The sequence below is a fragment of the Macrotis lagotis genome, unplaced genomic scaffold (genome assembly GCF_037893015.1).
Source record: "Macrotis lagotis isolate mMagLag1 unplaced genomic scaffold, bilby.v1.9.chrom.fasta BILBYCTG002, whole genome shotgun sequence".
Lineage (NCBI taxonomy): Eukaryota > Metazoa > Chordata > Mammalia > Peramelemorphia > Peramelidae > Macrotis > Macrotis lagotis.
In genome coordinates, this window is record NW_027421909.1 from 1,377,817 (window position 1) to 1,395,624 (window position 17,808).

The following is a 17,808-nucleotide window of genomic DNA, read 5'->3' on the forward strand; positions in this document are numbered from 1 at the left end:
CCCAGAACCAGTGACCGGCCCTAATGTCTTCACTGACGCTACCAGGTTGGGCCGTGCTGTGGTCCATGACCCTGCTAGACCCGCCACCTGGATTTTTGATACCCCCTTTGACTCCACTCAGAAGAATGAACTATATGCTATACTTCAGGCTTTCCGTCTCTACAGAGACACCCCTTTTAATCTTATTACTGACAGTATGTATTGTGCCATGCTAATCCCTCGTTTAGAAGATGCCTTCATTTCCTCGACTTCTTCCATTAGCCCACTCCTTATACAGCTACAATCCTCCCTCCGTGATAGAAACCACCCCCTGTTTGTTCTTCACGTGCGCTCTCACGTTTCTTCCACCGGCCCCATATTCCAGGGCAATGCAGAGGCAGATAGGGCTCTCTTGTTAAACCTGTCCACACCTGCCCAGCTGGCACATGGTAAGTATCACTTGTCATCCAGGTCGCTCCGGCGCCTATACAGCATTCCCCGGAAGGAGGCTCGCCAAATTGTGCGCTCCTGCACTTCTTGTGCTCCCTTTAGACAAGCCCTCCCCGCAGAGGGGTCTAACCCACGTGGGGACGGCCCCAATGCTCTTTGGCAGATGGACATTACTCACCTGGGTCGTAAGTACATCCATGTCTTGGTGGACACCTTCTCCTCCTTCACCTTCGCCTCTCTACAGCCAGGAGAAGCGGTTAAACACGTTCTCTCACATCTATATGCCCAGATGGCTGTCTTAGGCGTCCCCTCGGCTATCAAAACCGATAATGGGCCTGCCTACACCTCGAGAGCCTTTGCTTCCTTTTGCAAAGAATTTTCCATTTCCCATTCCACCGGGATCCCTTACAATCCCACTGGCCAAGCTTTGGTAGAAAGAGCAAATCGCACACTCAAAACTATGCTTTTTAAACAGAAAGGGGGAGTTGGCAGGTCACTGACCCATTCAGACCTGTCTCAGGTACTATTTACCATGAATTTCCTACAAGTCAGGGATGACGGCACTACAGCCGCCCAGAGATTTTTCTCCCCAAAAGGACATGCTAAGAAAGAACCAACGCTCCTGCCCTCTCCCACCAAGGCCCTACCAGGCTCTAAAGTCATGTGGAGAGATGAAGAGGGAGGTTGGCATGGCCCTGTAACGGTAAAGAACAGAAGACAGGGCCACCTGTCATTTCATCCCGAGGATAAGATAGAAGAGCCAGAAAGATGGCTCCCTGTTTACAAGATAAGAGACCTTGATTAATGCCCAACCCTACGGGGTGAGAGGAATTTCTTCCTTTTTCAGGCCTTCTGATCGTCGTAGGGATCCTTGGAGGTGCTCCATCTGAAGGAAATCCGACATGGGGAATACTCCGAGTTATTCCCTCTCCCCTTCCGGTAGCACGGAACTCCCCGATCTACCCTCGCCTGCTAGTGACCAATACATCGATGGGGCTCCCTTCTGCATATATGGACCCCGCTGAAGCACCGGTCCAGAACTCCTTCTGCTGGGACCTGAACAACTCCCTATGTTTCGACATCGGGGAAGAAAATCGGTCCTGGAACTTCAACTCCACAGGGCAGAACGATTTTAACTATAGCACTGCCCCGACTGACCCCTGCGTCGGCCTTTTCCCGCAGACGACTGTCAGCCCAGCAGGGACAAAAAAGGGGACCCAGCTCCGAGGCCTTCTGGGTTGGCGACCCCTGGTGAATCAAACTCAACGGGACTTCACGATTCCTCAGTGGGGCCCCTCATGTGTGGCCACAGGGGAAGACATCGAGGATCCCATACCATGGAGGGATTGCCAGATGGCGGGAGGATACCCCCTTGAGGGTGAACAAGGACGCTGATTCTGGGAATCACCCTACTTGTTGTCTGTTTCTGCCGCCTAGCTAGGCGACAGAGGGGCTATATGCTTCTTACTCAGAAAGCCTTCATGGCCATGGAGACGGGGGAGGATCCCCAAGTCTGGCTAGCCGCCATGCATGACATGTGACACCTAGGGGTAAGACGAGGTAAACCCCAAGACGGGCAACCTCTCCTAACCCAGCCACCTAAGACAGGCCCTGAGGGTGTCGGGCGCCTAGGACGGGCAAGGTCCTGGGTTGAAGGAGATGACCTAAGACAGGGTTCCTCGCCCCCGGCTATCAGAGGCCAGTAGAAATGACACTGCTTAAGGCTAACCTCAGCACCGCTTAAGGTCACACCAAGTGATAACCTTGTAAAACAGAAAGGGGGAGATGTTGGGGGCGGGGGGAAGAGGCTTGGCGGTCGCTTAGTGGGGGAAACATAATCACCTTATAAGGGAATGTTACAGAACTCGGCCCCTCATTGAGTAAGAGTTCATGGGAGGGAGGACAGAGGGGATAAAAGTGTCTGCTGAGAGGTTGGGCGGGAGCGGGATGTGATCACAGAAGAATAAAGACTCATTATCCACCTCAGGCGCTCTGTCTGGTTCTTCCCCCATCAAAGAGTGGGGGCCGGAGGTACCCCGAAGACTCATCATGCGTTGGACTGGTGAGTAAGAGGACGGACTAGCATAAAGAAGCCGGTGTTGTAAATAAAAACCCGGCACTTTATTACCTTTATTCTTTGATATTCAGACTTTTATAGTAAAACTTATCTCAGATATGATAAGTTACATGAAACCCTGCTGCATCACTCCCTGGATATAATCTACAATTTTTATCCTTCAAAGTCTGTAGACTTCCTTATCAGAAAGTTTCCCACACAACTCTAGCACCATAGATGTTTAGGTCAGGGTTCACTGGTAAGCCAACAAATGCATTTAATGAGCAAGAAGAATATATACATATCTCTAGTGGCCAAGGTCACTAAAAATATGTGTAATTCACTCTCAGGAGCTGACCCTTGACAGAAATCACCTTCTTAGGCATGCTGAAGCTTGAGAGTGTGTTTTACGACATTTACATTTTCACCCAGAGAAAAAAGACCTTTGAGTCAAATAGGAATAATACACAATATCAATAAAAATGTGAATATAGCCAGAAGCATGCTCACTAATAGATTCATAAAATGAAAAGGATGAGCCTATTAAGAAAATTAAACAAATTATCAATATCTGAGTCCATTTCCATTCTAGGTGCCAATGCAATATCATTAACAATTTTATGCAATTGATTCACATCCTTAGTGATAGAATCATTATACCATATTCCATTCAAATATCTTTTTATATTATCCCATGGAATAAGTGAAGTATTATATTTTAAAGGAGTAACACAAATAGCAGAGAGTCTATAATGACATTGCATTTGTCCCCTATTTTCATTACAGTGGTTTGTAATGCATTAATCAAATGATAAAGATTTCATTAATTCTCTCCTGAGAGGGATTTGCATGAACTGATGCTGGGCAAGATGAGTAGAACCAGAAAAAACCTTGTACATTCTAACTGCAACATTGGAGTGATGATCAACCTTGATGGACTTGCTCATTCCATCAGTGCAGCAATCAGGGACAATTTGGGACTGTCTGCGATGGAGAATACCATCTGTATCCAGAGAAAGAACTGTGGAGTTTGAACAAAGACCAAAGACTATTACCTTTAATTTAGAAAAACCTGCTATCTTATTCTCTGATTTTGCTATCTCTTATACTTTATGTTTCTTCCTTAAGGATATGATTTTTCTTTCATCACATTCAATTTGGATCAATGTGTACCATGGAAACAATGGAAAGACTAGCAAATTGCTTTCTATAGGTGGTGGGGAGAGGGAAGTAAGATTAGGGGAAAAATTGTAAAAATCAAAATAAATAAATTCTTTAAAATAAAAAAAAAAATTCTCAGGGCAGCTAGTGGATAGACCAGCAGCCCTGGAGTCAGGAGTGCCTTGGTTCAAATCTGGCCTCAGACATATAATAATTACCTAGCTCTTTGTCCTTGGGCAAGATGATTAACCCCATTTGCCTTGTAAAAACCTAAAAAATCAAAAAATAAATAAACAAAATATTCTCTCCCGAGGCCGTAACGTTCTAGTAATATTTTCGATAATTTTTGAATATATTTTGCTTCTATTTTTTTCCTTTTTAATCACTTCTTTAACTACATATGCTTGAATAATGTAATTGTAACAGTTAACATTATACCACTGTCCGCTGTGGTCTGGGCAGGTTGCCATGGAGCTAGGGGTTCTAGGGGATTGTCCTGATGACAAGGGTTTAATAGAAGGACAAAAAACCCCTGGACTTTATGCAGGTTTTTGCTACACAGGTTTCAGGGTGAACCTCAACAAGTCCCATGACCTCTTTAAATGTGTTTCCTATAGCCTTCCAGCTTCGATATTCCCCTGGGCCTTGGAGGTGGAGGGCTAGACCAAGTCTGTTTCCTGCCCTCTGGAAGTTCACAGCCTAGGGGAGACAAGGATTAGGCAGAGATAAGTCCTATGGGAAAACTTACTGGTGAATGTAGACAGGTGCAAGAAAGCCTTTTTGGCATGGGCATCAGGGAAGTCTTCCTGGATGTGGGCAGCCTCTGATCTGGGAATTAACGGATTGCAAAGAGGGCAGGGACAGACACCAGAGAAGATCTGTGGTTTTTGAGAGTCCTCTGCTTAAGGGGTCCCTCTTGGGAGGATGTAGGGCTCCATGATTCAGCCTTGCTTTTTGCAACTGGACTCACAATCCCCTAATGCCCCATGTAGCTGTGACTATCAATTGGTTAATAGTTCCTTATTCAGCATCCATCCCAGTTTATATCTACATACATTTCCCTGAGTGAGAAAAATTGGGAAACAGGCCCTAAAATGGTCTCAGGTGTGGAGAATAACAGTAACAATGGAAATCTGATCAGGACAAAGCTTTATTATAGCTAATGTGGAAGAAGGGGAAGAGAGAGAGGAAAGGGGAAGTCAACACACAATTCAGGCATGCACAGTAAAATAGAGTTTAATCCATGGAAGAGCAGCCCTACTTGGGGAAGCAAAGAGAACAAGTGAATTCAGAAGAAAAGGGTGCTCCTGCTGGAGGTGATGGGGGCCTTCTACTATAGCGGAATATGTTCTCCAAAGGGCTCTTCTAAGAAAACAACTGGAAAATCATATGGTGGGAAATAGGTATAAACCAATATCTCTCTCCCTATTAAGATAATGTCTAAGTTTACATTATTTCAACGGTGATACCACAAGCCAATTAGGAGAACAAAGAATAGTTTATCTGTTATATCTATAGAGCGGGAAGAAGTTTATGACCAAACAAGAGATGGAAAACATTATAAAATGCAAAATGGATAATTCTGATTACACTAAATTTAAAAAATGTTGTTCCACTAAAAACAAATCAACCAAGAGCAGAAGTAATGCAAAAATCCTGGGAAACAATTCTTTCAGCCAGTGTTTCTGATAAAGGTCTCATTTCTAAAATATAGAAAGAAATGAATTGGATTTATAATAATACACATCATTCCCCAATTGATTAATAGTCAAAAAATATGAGCAAGACATTTCTTCAGATGAAGAAATTAAAGGTATCTCTCTAATCGAACAAAAAAATGCTCTAAATCACTAATGATCAGAGAAATACAAATGAAAAGAACTGATATAACACATCACACCTATAGACTGGCTGATATGACTATAAAGGAGAATGATTAAAGCAGGAGAGGATGTGGAGAAATGCTCTCTCGGTGGAGTTGTGAACTGATCCAACCATTCTGGAGAGAAATTTGGAACTCTGACTAAAGGCAAACCTGCCCCTTGATCCAGCAATGCCTCTACTAGGTCTGTATCCCACAGAGATCAGAAAAAAGGGGAAAAGACCCACATGCAGAGAAATATTTATAGCAGTTCTTTTTGTAATGGCAAAGAATTGGAAATTGAGAGCATGCCTATCAATGGGGAATGACTGAGCAGATATTGGTATATGATTCTGATGGTATAATATTGTTCTATTAGAATTGTAAGGAGGTAGATTTCAGAAAAACCTGGAAAGACTTACATGAGCTAATGCTGAGTGACATGAGCAGAATCAGGAGAACACTGTAAACATTAACAGGGGTGATCAACTATGATTGACCTAGTTCTCAGAAATTCAATGAGCAAAGACAATTCTAAAAGATTAGTGAAGCAAAATGCTATCCACATCCAGAGTTAAAACTATAGTTTGAATACAGCTCAAAGCATAGGAGTTTCACTTTTTAAAATTTGTTTTTACTTTGTCATATTATTTCCTTTTGTTCTGACTCTTTTTTCACAACATGATTAATATGGGAATTTGTCAGAGATGGTTGTTCATAAATGACCCATATTAGAATACTCACTCTCATGAAGGGGGAGGCAAGGAAGGGAGGCAGAAAAAATGTAGAACTCAAAATCTTACAAAACAATGAACAATGTTAAAAACTATATTTACAAGTAATTGGGGAAAAACCTAATTATAAAAAAATAGGCTAATTAAAAGAGATAAGGAAGGAAAACGACATCTTGCAAAAAGATACGATAGGTAATTAAGCAAAATCAATACTGTGTTTCTCATAAAGGAGTGATTTTTTTATATATAAAGAACCAAGCTGTATTTATAGGAATAAAAGTCATTTCAGAATTGATGAATGGTCAAAGGATATGAACAGGCAGTTTTCAGATGAAGAAATCTAAGCAATCTATAGGCATATGAAAAAGTGCTCTCAATTTTTACTGGAGAAATGCAAATTAAACAACTCTGATGGACATGACTAATTGGTTAATATGACAGAAAACAAAAATAATAAATGTTTCAGAGAATGTGGGAAAAATTGGGACCCTAATTCATTGTTGGTAGGAATGTGAATCGATTCAACTAATCTGTTGAGTCCTTTGGAACTCTGCCCAAAGGGCAACCAAATTGTCCATACTGTTTGGTCCAACAATAACACTACAAAGTCTGTATCCCAAAGAGATCATTAAAGGAGGATAAATATCCATGTGCAAAAATATCTATAACTGTCTTTTTCATAGTAGCAAAATCTTGGAAACTGATGATTACCTATGAATGATTCAGGTCTTCTCAGCAACATAATGACCCAAGACACGTACAAAGGACTATCTCATGGAGGAATATGCTATCTCTCTCCAGAAAAAAAAAAGAATAACAACTGATGGATTCTATTGATCGAAGCATATTTTTCCACTTCTTTCATGGTTGTGATTTTTTTGTTTGTTTGTTTTTGCTTTGATCTGTCTTCTTCCATAGCTGTGACAAATATGGAAATATATTTTATATGATAAAACTAAATCAAACTGCTACTACTGTCAAAAGAGGGAAGGGCAGGGAGGGAAGGGGAAAATGTGTAACTGAAAATCTTGCAAAAATGATTGCTATGAATAATATGAAACATTTTTAACACGATTGTACATGTGTAACCTATATCAGAACACTCTGATATGGGGAGGTGGAGGGAAGGGAGGGAGGTAGAAAAATGTGGAACTCAAAATCTTACAAAAAGAAATGTTTAATACTATCTTTGCATGCAATTAAAAGAAATAAAATTCAACAAATAAAAGAATGCTAAAATATATTAATATGTAATTGGGAAAATAAAATACTATCAAATTATAAAAGCCAGATGGGCAAGTCACTTAACTCCATTGCCTTGCAAACACCAAACAAAGGAAAAACAAGAAAAACAAGAACAATTTTTGTGGAAAGGATATTCAGGACAAAATCTCAGAAACTGTGTAATGAAAGCACATATTCAAAGAAACCTCAAAGAAAATTCAGAAATTCAACCACAATTTCACAAAGAGAAGAAGGAAGATGATATTAAAGGAGTGGAAATTAGGTCAAAAACTGATTGAGAGTGATAGGTGGGTTATATGCAGAAGTCAACATGTCCCCAGGGAAAAAAATCAAAAGATAATTGCCCACTTAGAACTAGAATTAGACAATTTTATTCAGTGTGGAAAATTCTGACAATATTAGAATGTACCAAAAATAATGAAATTCTGGCTCCAAGAAACAAGAAGATACTTTAAAAAAAATCAAAAGAGTGCACAATTAGAGAAATATATGATGTTTCAAATTAATAAACCTGTAACAAATTGATGACAGAACATTAAAGCATTTTTTGAATATCTGAAAAAATTAAAATAGAATAACTATAGACAATATAAAATACTTGGGATTGTGCCTGCCAAGGCAACCTTGGGAACTACAAGAACAGAGTTACCTGATAAACTTCACACAAATCAAGTCAGATCTAAATAATTGGAAAAATATCAATTGCTCAAGGATAGGTTGAACTAAAAAAAAGGACAATACAACCTAAATTAATTTACATATTTAATGATATACTAAGCTATCATTATTACTGTACAGAACTAGAAATCATCAAAAGCAAATTCATATCAGAAAACAAAAAATCAGTCATACTAGTAACATATTGTAAAGAAGCTAGAACCTCTCCCAACGTAAGTATAAAATTTAGGAAGGTGCATCTCATATCTCTCAAATAATGATGTAATTATATAAGAATTATAAGGTAGGGGCAACTAGGTGGATAGACCACCGGCCCTGAAGTCAAATTCTAATCCTGACTCAGGCATTTAATAATTACCTAGCAATGTGACCTTGGACAAGTCACTTTTGCCTTTCCTTTTCCTGTGGTAATGTCATATAATCTTTAATATTTTTATAAAAGGAATATTTTATTTATTTTGAATTTTACAATTTTTCCCCTAATCTTGTTTCCCTCCCACCACAGAAGGCAGTCTGTTAGTCTTTACATTGCTTCTGTGGTATACATTGATCTAAGTTGAATGTGATGAGAGAGAAATCATACTTTAAGGAATAAAAACAAAGTATAAGTGATAGCAAAATTACATAATTGGTTAAGAAGTAGAGTTAAGAAACAGAGGGTTTTTATTTTAAATCAAAGGTCTTTGGTCTTTGCTCAAACTCCACAATTTTTCTCTGCATACAGATGCTATTCTCCATCACAGAAACTCCAAAATTGTGCCTGATTGTTGTACTGATGGAAGAACAAGTACATTAACCTTAATCATCACTCCCATGAGGCTGTTAGGATATACAATGTTCTTTTTGCTTCCACTCATCTTACTCAGTATCAGTTCATGCAAATCCTTCCCAGGCTTCTGAGAATTCCCATCCCTCCTAGTTTCTAACAGAACAATAGTGTTCCATGACATACATATACCAGTTTGTTAAACCATTCCCCAACTGAAGGACATTCACTCAATTTCCAATTTTTTGCAACCACAAACAAGGCTGCTATGAATATTTTTGCACAAGGGATATTTTTACCCTTTTTTCATAATCTCTTCAGGGTATAGACCCAGTAGTGGTATTGCTGGATCAAAGGGTATGAACATTTTTTTGCCCTTTAGGGGTAATTCCAAATTGCTCTCCAGAAAGGTTGGATGAGTTCACAGCTCCACCAACAAAGTATTAGAGTGCCCGACTTCCCACATCCCTTCCAACACTGATCATTGTCCTTTCTGGTCATATGGACCAGTCTGAGAAGTGTCAGGTGGTACTTAAGAGATGCTTTAATTTGCTTTTTTCTAATAAGTGATTTAGGGAAATTTTTCATATGCAGATGGATCATTTTGATTTGCTTATTTGTAAATTGCCTTTGCATATCATTTGACCATTTGTCAATTGGGGAATGGCTTTTTTTTAATTGACTCAGTGCTCTGTATATTTTATAAATGGGTCCTTTGTCAGAAATACTAGTTGCAAAAACTGTTTCCCAGTTTAATTCATCTCTTTTGATCTTGGCTACAGTTGTTTGGTCTGTGCAAAAACATTTTAATTTAATGTAATTAAAATTGTCTATTTTGTTTTTAATGATGTCCTCCATCTCTTCCTTGGTCATAAACTGCTTCCTTTTTCATAGATCTGATGGGTAAAATAAACCTTTATCTCCTAGTTTAAGTATAATATTATTTGTTATGTCTAGATTCTGTATCCATTTTGATCATATCTTGGGATAGGGTATGAGGTACTGATACAGTCCAGATTTCTGCCATACTAACTTCGAATTCTTCCAACAGTTTTTGTCGAAGAGAGAGTTTTTATCCCAATAGCTGTACTCTTTGAGTTTATGAAACAGCAGATAACTGTAATGATTTCCTGCTGTTGCACCTAGTCTATTCCATAGATTCACCACTCTATTTCTTAACTGATACCAGGCAGTTTTGGTGATTGATGCTTTACGATATAATTTTAGATCTGGTAGGGCAAACACACTGAAGGTGGTGGTATTCAGAAACAAAATATTGGAAAATATGGATAAAGTGAAATAAGGGGGAAAATACAAACTGAGGGAAGATAGCATGGAGAACAATGAAGAGATACCAATTATAACTTTGAATGTGAATGGAATGAACTCTTCCTTAAAGCATAAGCAAAAAGCAGAGGGGATTAAAAACCAGAATCCTACAATTTGCTCCTTACAAGAAACTCATTTGAAGCACAGAGATACATATAGAGTAAAGGTACAAGGTTGGAGCAAAATATATTTTGCTGCAGCTGAAGTGAGAAAAGCAAGGGTAGCAATCCTTATCTCAGACAAAGCAGCTGTAAAAATAGATAGATAGCATTAAAAGAGATAAGGAAGGAAATTACATACTCCTAAAAGGTACCTTAGACAATAAACTAATTTCCAGACTAAAAATGAATGCATCCAATGGTACTAATATGAGAACTCAACCTCCCACTCTCAGATTTAGATAAATCTAACCATAAAATCAACAAGAAGGAAGATAAGGAGTTAAAAAGATTGTTGCAAAACCTAGACATGATAGACTTGTGGAGAAAACTGAATAGGGATACAAAGGAATATACTTTTTATTTCTGCAGTACATGGCACTTACTAAAAAATCGATCATATTCTAGGGAATAAAAACCTAATAATCAACTGCTCAAAGACCAAAAGAGTGAATACACCTTTTTCAGATCATAATGCAATAAAAATCACATTTCAATATTGTGCCAGGGAGATTAGACCCCAAACTTATTGGAAACTAAATAAGCTCACTTTAAAGAATGAATGGACCACCTAGAAAATGACGATAATGAAACAACATACCAAAACAATAACAAACTTATCAGAAATCATATGATTATATCAATAGATGCTGAAAAAGCTTATGACAAAATACAGCACCCATTCCTACTAAAAACAGGAGAGAGCATAGAAATAAATGGATTGTTCCTTAGAATAATAAGCAATATCTATCTGAAACCATCAACAAGCATCATATGCAATGGGGATAGATCAGAGGCATTCCCAATAAGATCAGGGGTGAAACAAGGATGTCTGTTATCACCACTACTATTCAATATTGTCTTAGAAATGCTAGCTTCAAGGGGTGGCTAGGTGGCGTAGTGAATAAAGCACTGGCACTGGAGTCAGGAGTACCTGGGTTCAAATCCAGCCTCAGACACTTAATAATTACCTAGCTGTGTGGCCTTGGGCAAGCCACTTAAACCCATTTGCCTTGCAAAAAAAAAAACCTAAAAAAAAAGAAATGCTAGCTTCTTCAATCAGACAAGAAAAAGAAATTGAAGGAATTTGAATTGGGTAGGAAGAGACAAAACTCTCACTCTTTGCAGATGACATGATGGTATACCTAGAGAATCAAAAAAAAAAAATCATCTAAAAACCCTATTGCCTTTCAAAAACCAAAAGAATAAAGAAATAAAAAAAAGTTTTAGTAGGTAGAAAAGACATATTTTAGAACCAACTTTTCACTATGTGAGAAACAAACTTTATGGTATACATGTAAAACTGCAGAATGCAGCATTTGTGCTGCTTGACTTACTTGTATAATATCCAACCAGCTTATCATTTTCAGTGGTGACTGCTCCCTTTTCTAGAACTTAAAACTCCTATTGGCAGACTGTATTCAAAAGTTCCCCAGAAAGGACCAGGTGTACTTCCCCTTCCATTCTCCTTTCTACAGAGGAGATGAAGGGAGGAGTTTTAAAACTATAATATATTTGTTTAGATATTTTTTCTCATATATGTACATATGGTGAAATTCATCTCTAATAACTCGAATATATAAAAATGTTTCTATATGAATTTCAGCCCAAATTGTAACAGGTAAACAAAATAATTATATACTGCCTTAATATGTGATCAATGAAGTTTTGCTATTTGAGGCAGAATTTGTGGCAGTTTAATTTGATCTACTTCTTACTTTGATCCTTTAAGCGGTATGCAGAGTTCAGCAATTGTCTCTTGGCATATGAAGAACACTGTTGACCATGGACCCCTCGGAACTGTCTTGGATCACTGTCTTCATCAGAATAACTAAGTCTTTCACAGGTGGTGATTTTGCAGTATTGCTCCTGCAATGAACAACATTCTCCAGGTTTGTCATTTCACTTTGCACAAGTCCACATAAATCTTTCCAGAGTTTTGCAAACGTTCCTGCTTGTCCTTCATTGTAGTACAATTGTATTCCAATTCAACCATGCAAGCCAACTTGTTCATGGGTATCCCTCACTTTCCAAACCTTTCTCATCACAAATAGAACTTCCATTCATATATTTGTACAAATAGTTTTTTCCCCTTTGCTCTCTGGGATACAGGCATGGTAAAAGTATTTCTAGGTTGAACAGACTTCTAGGTCAATTTTTGTGAACCTGCTGAAAAATACAGATGAGAAAATGTATCCACGTAGATCTCACTTTACACAGGGGACTATTTGGCAGAACCTTGTAAACAGAAATGTTAATGTAATGTCAATTTAACCATGGATGGGGAAAAGAGCAGGAGAGAGGAGGAGGCGATTTTTGCCCCTGTGGTAGAGAGAACAGCATATGATTCAATTTCCTCTGTGGAGTGGACACAGAGAAGCCAGAACATGAGGAGGAACAGATGCTTGTTGGGGCCAGACTCATGAGGCTCTGCCTGGAGATGAAAGGAAGAACATTCCAGCAGGTACACAGCTGGAGCCCAGACACAGAAACATTCAGGAGAGGATGTGTGACAGGGACTGAACCCTGGACAGATACAAGACCAGAATGTAGGGACCATATTCTCTAGCCAGTGGGTGGACTGAAATCAAGGTCTCCTCTCTCAGCATGGAGGTCTCAAGGCAAGCCCCGATCCATCAGTGGGGGGGTCATCTCTCTGCAGGTCTGTTTTTCTGCTTTCACTTGGAGGATTTTTTAAAAGGATTTTTCTGGAATGTGTTGTGCTGGTCAGAGGCCACAGAGCATGAATCTGAGGGGCAGGAGCAGTAAGATATCCCAGGACTCTATGGCCAAGGTTACAGAGGGGCTTTTGGTAATACAGAATTCTTTCAGAGTACCTTACATGAAGTCCAATTTGCATGATATAAGTTTATATAAACCAAGCTCTGTCTGTATTCCTTTTTATTGCAATTCAGTTTTCTTCAGAGGCCTCTCAGATCTAAAGTTCTAAGGATCTATTCATTTTATTAATGAAAGATTTTATTTATTTTGAGTTTTGCTATTTTCCCCCTATTCTTGTGTCCCTCCCTCCACAGCCCATAGAAGGCAGTCTGTTAAGGACTCTATTCATCTTAGTGAATTCTTTCTTATTTATTTTATGGTTAGATTTAACTAGCTCTGAGAAGGAAATGTTGAGGTCATCTACCACTATTGTTCTACGATCTATTTTCTCCTGTAACTCATTTAACAGCCCCTTTAACAATCTGAATGCTAGGTCTTTTCCTACACAAATGTTTACTGTTGATATTACTTCATTTTCTATGGCTGATTTGAACAAGGAAGTTGTAGTTTCCTTGTTTGCCCCTTTTAACCAAGGTTCTTTGTGCTTTGGTCTTGTAGGAGATCATCATTGCTACCCATGAATTTTTTACTTCAGAAGAGGTAACAATTTCTCCTTCAGCCCCTTTATTTTGACTGTGTTTATCTCTTTGTCTTAAATATATTTTTTGAAAGGACAAAACAAAACATTATCATAGGAGTCTGGTTTCTAATCCATTTTGCTAACCATTTCCATTTATCAGTGAACTGATCCTATTCACACTTATGATTACTAGTTATTTTCTTCCCTCCATTCTATTGTATTTTCCTTCTCTCTCTCTCTCTCTCTCTCTCTCTCTCTCTCTCTCTCTCTCTCTGTCTGTCTCTTTCTCTGTCTCTGTCTCTTTGTCTTTTCACCGCTTTTCACTTTAATTTTGTATTATCCTCTACTACTTACCTATATAGGACCAAATGAGTCAGTATATATTTTCCCTTTTTGAACCAATTTAACCATAGTCCTCCTCTCCCATTTTCCACTCCCCTATGAAAGTTCTTACTACCTCATCTATTTTATGTGAGATCAATTTGCCATTCTTTTGCTTCCTTCTCCTAAACCATCCATATTTCATAGCTATCCATTTATTTTACATCATCCATAAATTTGTGGCTCATTCCCAAACTGTCTTTCTATGTAAAACTGTTCTATACCCTGTAATAATGATACAATCCTTGGAAAATATGTGATTCATTTTCCCTTATAGGAAAGTATACAGTTTAATCTTACTGAGTTGCTGGGGATTTCTTTCATATTTACTTTTCAATGCTTCTTTTGGAGCTTGCATCTGAAAGTCACATTTTCCGCTCTTTTCTTTTCACCAGGAATACTTCAAAGGCCTCAATTTCATAGAATATCTCTTTTTTCTGTCTTGATGTCTTTCTGTAGAGAGCAGGATGGTAATATTTGGAATGTTCTTCAAGCATGTGGTTGCAGCCACAAATATCTTCTCTGTTCAGGGTTGGGAGGCTAGATGTATCTTCACACAGGGCAAACCTGTGGTAGGTGGTGTAGGAAAGAACCTGAGAAACCTTTCTGGACAAAGAAACCAACCTTTATTAAGAGAGGCAAAGGGGTGGTCTCAGAATGCACTGGACAGCCTAGAGGCTCCCTCTTTGTATCTCTCAAAGCTTGGTTTCTTTCCCTGGAAGGCTTCCCAGGTTCCTTCTTACACCAGAATGTTCTCAGAGAGTGTTTTCCACCACAATGTTTTTCCTCTGAGTATTCAGAGAGTAGGGCTGTTTTGCAAGAGAGTAATCCTAAAGGAATGAGACTTTTCTTAGAACGATTATTTTTATCCACAAGTGTTTTCCCTCCATGTTCAGAGACAAGAAGCTGCTTCAAGAGAAGGTGATTCTGCAGGAAGTAAAGGATTCTTTGAGATACTATCAGTATCCACAATGTCTTTTCCTCTGAGTGTTCTGAGATTAGATGTGCTTCCACAGAGAGTAAGCTGGTAGTAACTGGAATGTTTGAGAAAGAGATTCTCCCCCCAACAAATATCATTTCCTCTGTGTATTATACAGCAGAGTTGACTTTCTCTCCCTCCTAAAATAAAAAATACAATTTGGCACAAGGCATGGCTCTCAGGGAGAATTAGAGGAAGAGGAAGGGATACATGGAGTACCATGAAAATGTTTAAATTTGGTCAGGAATATGAAGGGTATTAATGGAGGTGGAAAGGAGAAAAGAAAGCTGCTTAGAATGTGCAGAGTGATTCCTTCCATGTCTGCAGATGCAGGATGGGGACTTGGGTTGAGACCTCCAGCACTGAGAGAGGAGATTTTTGGCTTTTCTACTCATTAAACATGTCTGACATCCACATGTCTGTCTTCTGTCCATCCATGATTAGATACCCTGTGTCTTTTTTCATTCCACTTGTGTCCTTTCCTCTCTTGGCTGTGGCCATGTCCATTCTATATGTGACTGCCCCCCATATGTTCTTGTTGATTCTGGTCAGGGCATCATGAGGCCAGCCAAAACACACACCAAATCTTCGTCCTGCTCTTTCCTCTCTGTCCTCAGACCCTATGTGTCTTTAAGTCCCCCGCCCCCTTCACAAGCATTTGATCCATGTCCTGCCTCCCTTCTTCCCTTGAAGATGGGTCTGTGGAAAATTTCACATTATGGTAAAGATTGCTGTCCTCAGAGGTTTGCCCAATGGTGCCTTTTCAAAAAGCAAAACCTGGAGAGGATAAATAACAGATGGCATATTTGGAAAGGAGTTTGGCAGAAGGTAGGAGACCCATGCCTCAAATCACTTATCAAGTTAAACTTTAAATGGATAAATCAATTAGATTTGATAAATAAAATATTAAAGTGAGAACTGATGACAATGGTCAAAGAGACAAAAATAAAAGATAAAATTATAGTCATTATAGGTCATTCTAACATGGACCTTTCAGCTCATTAAATCATTCATCAATAGCTATTGATTAGATTCCTCCTAGATGCTGTGCACATAGGAAGACATGTGACTAAATGCAGCAATCCACACGTATTTCTTAAATAACTCCTGCATACCTGGACCTGTGCAAGATTCTGGAGATGGAAACACTATTAGCAACAACAGCTACTTACCACCAGAAATTTTCTTCTGATGAGACAGGAAATACATGAAAGTATACAGAGAATAAAAATTCTCTGGCAGAGAGAAGGCAAAGTACAAGTGAGGCCACTACCAGTGGGGAACAGGAGAGGCTCATGGAACAGGGGATGCTTGGACTGTGACTGGATAGAAGAGAGGGATTATCTGAGAAGTAAGGACAGAGGGCCAGCTTCAGAGTCAGGAAGGCTCAGAGTTCAAGTGCTACTTTGAACCACACCAGCTTCAAGCCAACAGTCAAGTTAATTAGCCTCTTAGTGCCCTAGACAGCTCTGAAATGTCATAAAGATATTGAGATGGGTTATCAGTCTTACTGAGGAGGCCAAAAGGTAAAAGAGTGCTTGAGAGGAAATATTTTGATTTACCCTGGCTCAAAGTCTCAATCTGAACTCAGATCTTCCTAACTGCAGGTCCCGCATTCTAACAACTGAACTACCTAGATGGAAAAATTTCCATTTCCCAAGAGACTGCAGCTAAGCCACTGTTCAGGAGGCTGCCCTGAGGACAGGTAAAAGTAGGAAAAGAGCTCATTCTCACTACATTGAAATTTTCCAAGCACTCAGTCCCCTATAAATTCACCACCCAGCCCAAGGAAAACTCTAGTTGTCCTACCATTATTAAAGTCATTTCAAATATTTTTATGGATGGTCAGTGCAAGGTTCTGAGAGTAGGACCTATAATCCCACAGAGAATGTATATTAACTTTTATGTAAACAGATAGAGAAGCTTGAAGTATCCCAATGGAAAAGTTGTATTTGACCAACATGCAACTAAAAATTAATGAATGATTTAATTAATCCCTCATTAAACAACAAATTAAAAATTCTGAAAGTCAAGGGGAATGAAAATATGGAAAATTAAGAAAACCACTGTACTAAGAAAGCAACCAACGAGCTGGTTTCTTGAAAAAAAATTAAAAAGGAAAACCACTTGTAAATGTGATTTTAAAAAGGAAAGAAAACATCAAAAGACTGGAGTCAAAAATGCAAAAAGGCCAATTCACCACCCATGAAGAGGAAAAGAAAGCAACAATTAGCAGCTATTTTGACCATATAAATGAGAAAGTCTACATTAAATGGATGAATATTTGGAAAAATGTAAAAGCCCAGATTATCAGAAGAGGAAATGGAATATTTCATTCCGTATTAGAAATGTAAATTGAACAAGCCTCCAATGAACTTTCTAAGAAAAAAATCCCCAGGTCAAGAAGGATTCACAAGTGAATTTCTACCAAATATTTGAGGAAAAATTAATTCTGATACTATATAAACTATTTGAGATAATGGGGGAGGAAGGAATTCTGCCAAATTCCTTTTAGGACATAAATTTGGAGGTGAGACCTAAACTGATAAGAGTCAGATCAGAGAAATAAAACTATAGACCAATTTTTCTAATAGATACAGACATAAAATTATTAAATAAAATACTATTAAGGGAGATTATAACAATATATTTTACCAAGATGATATATTA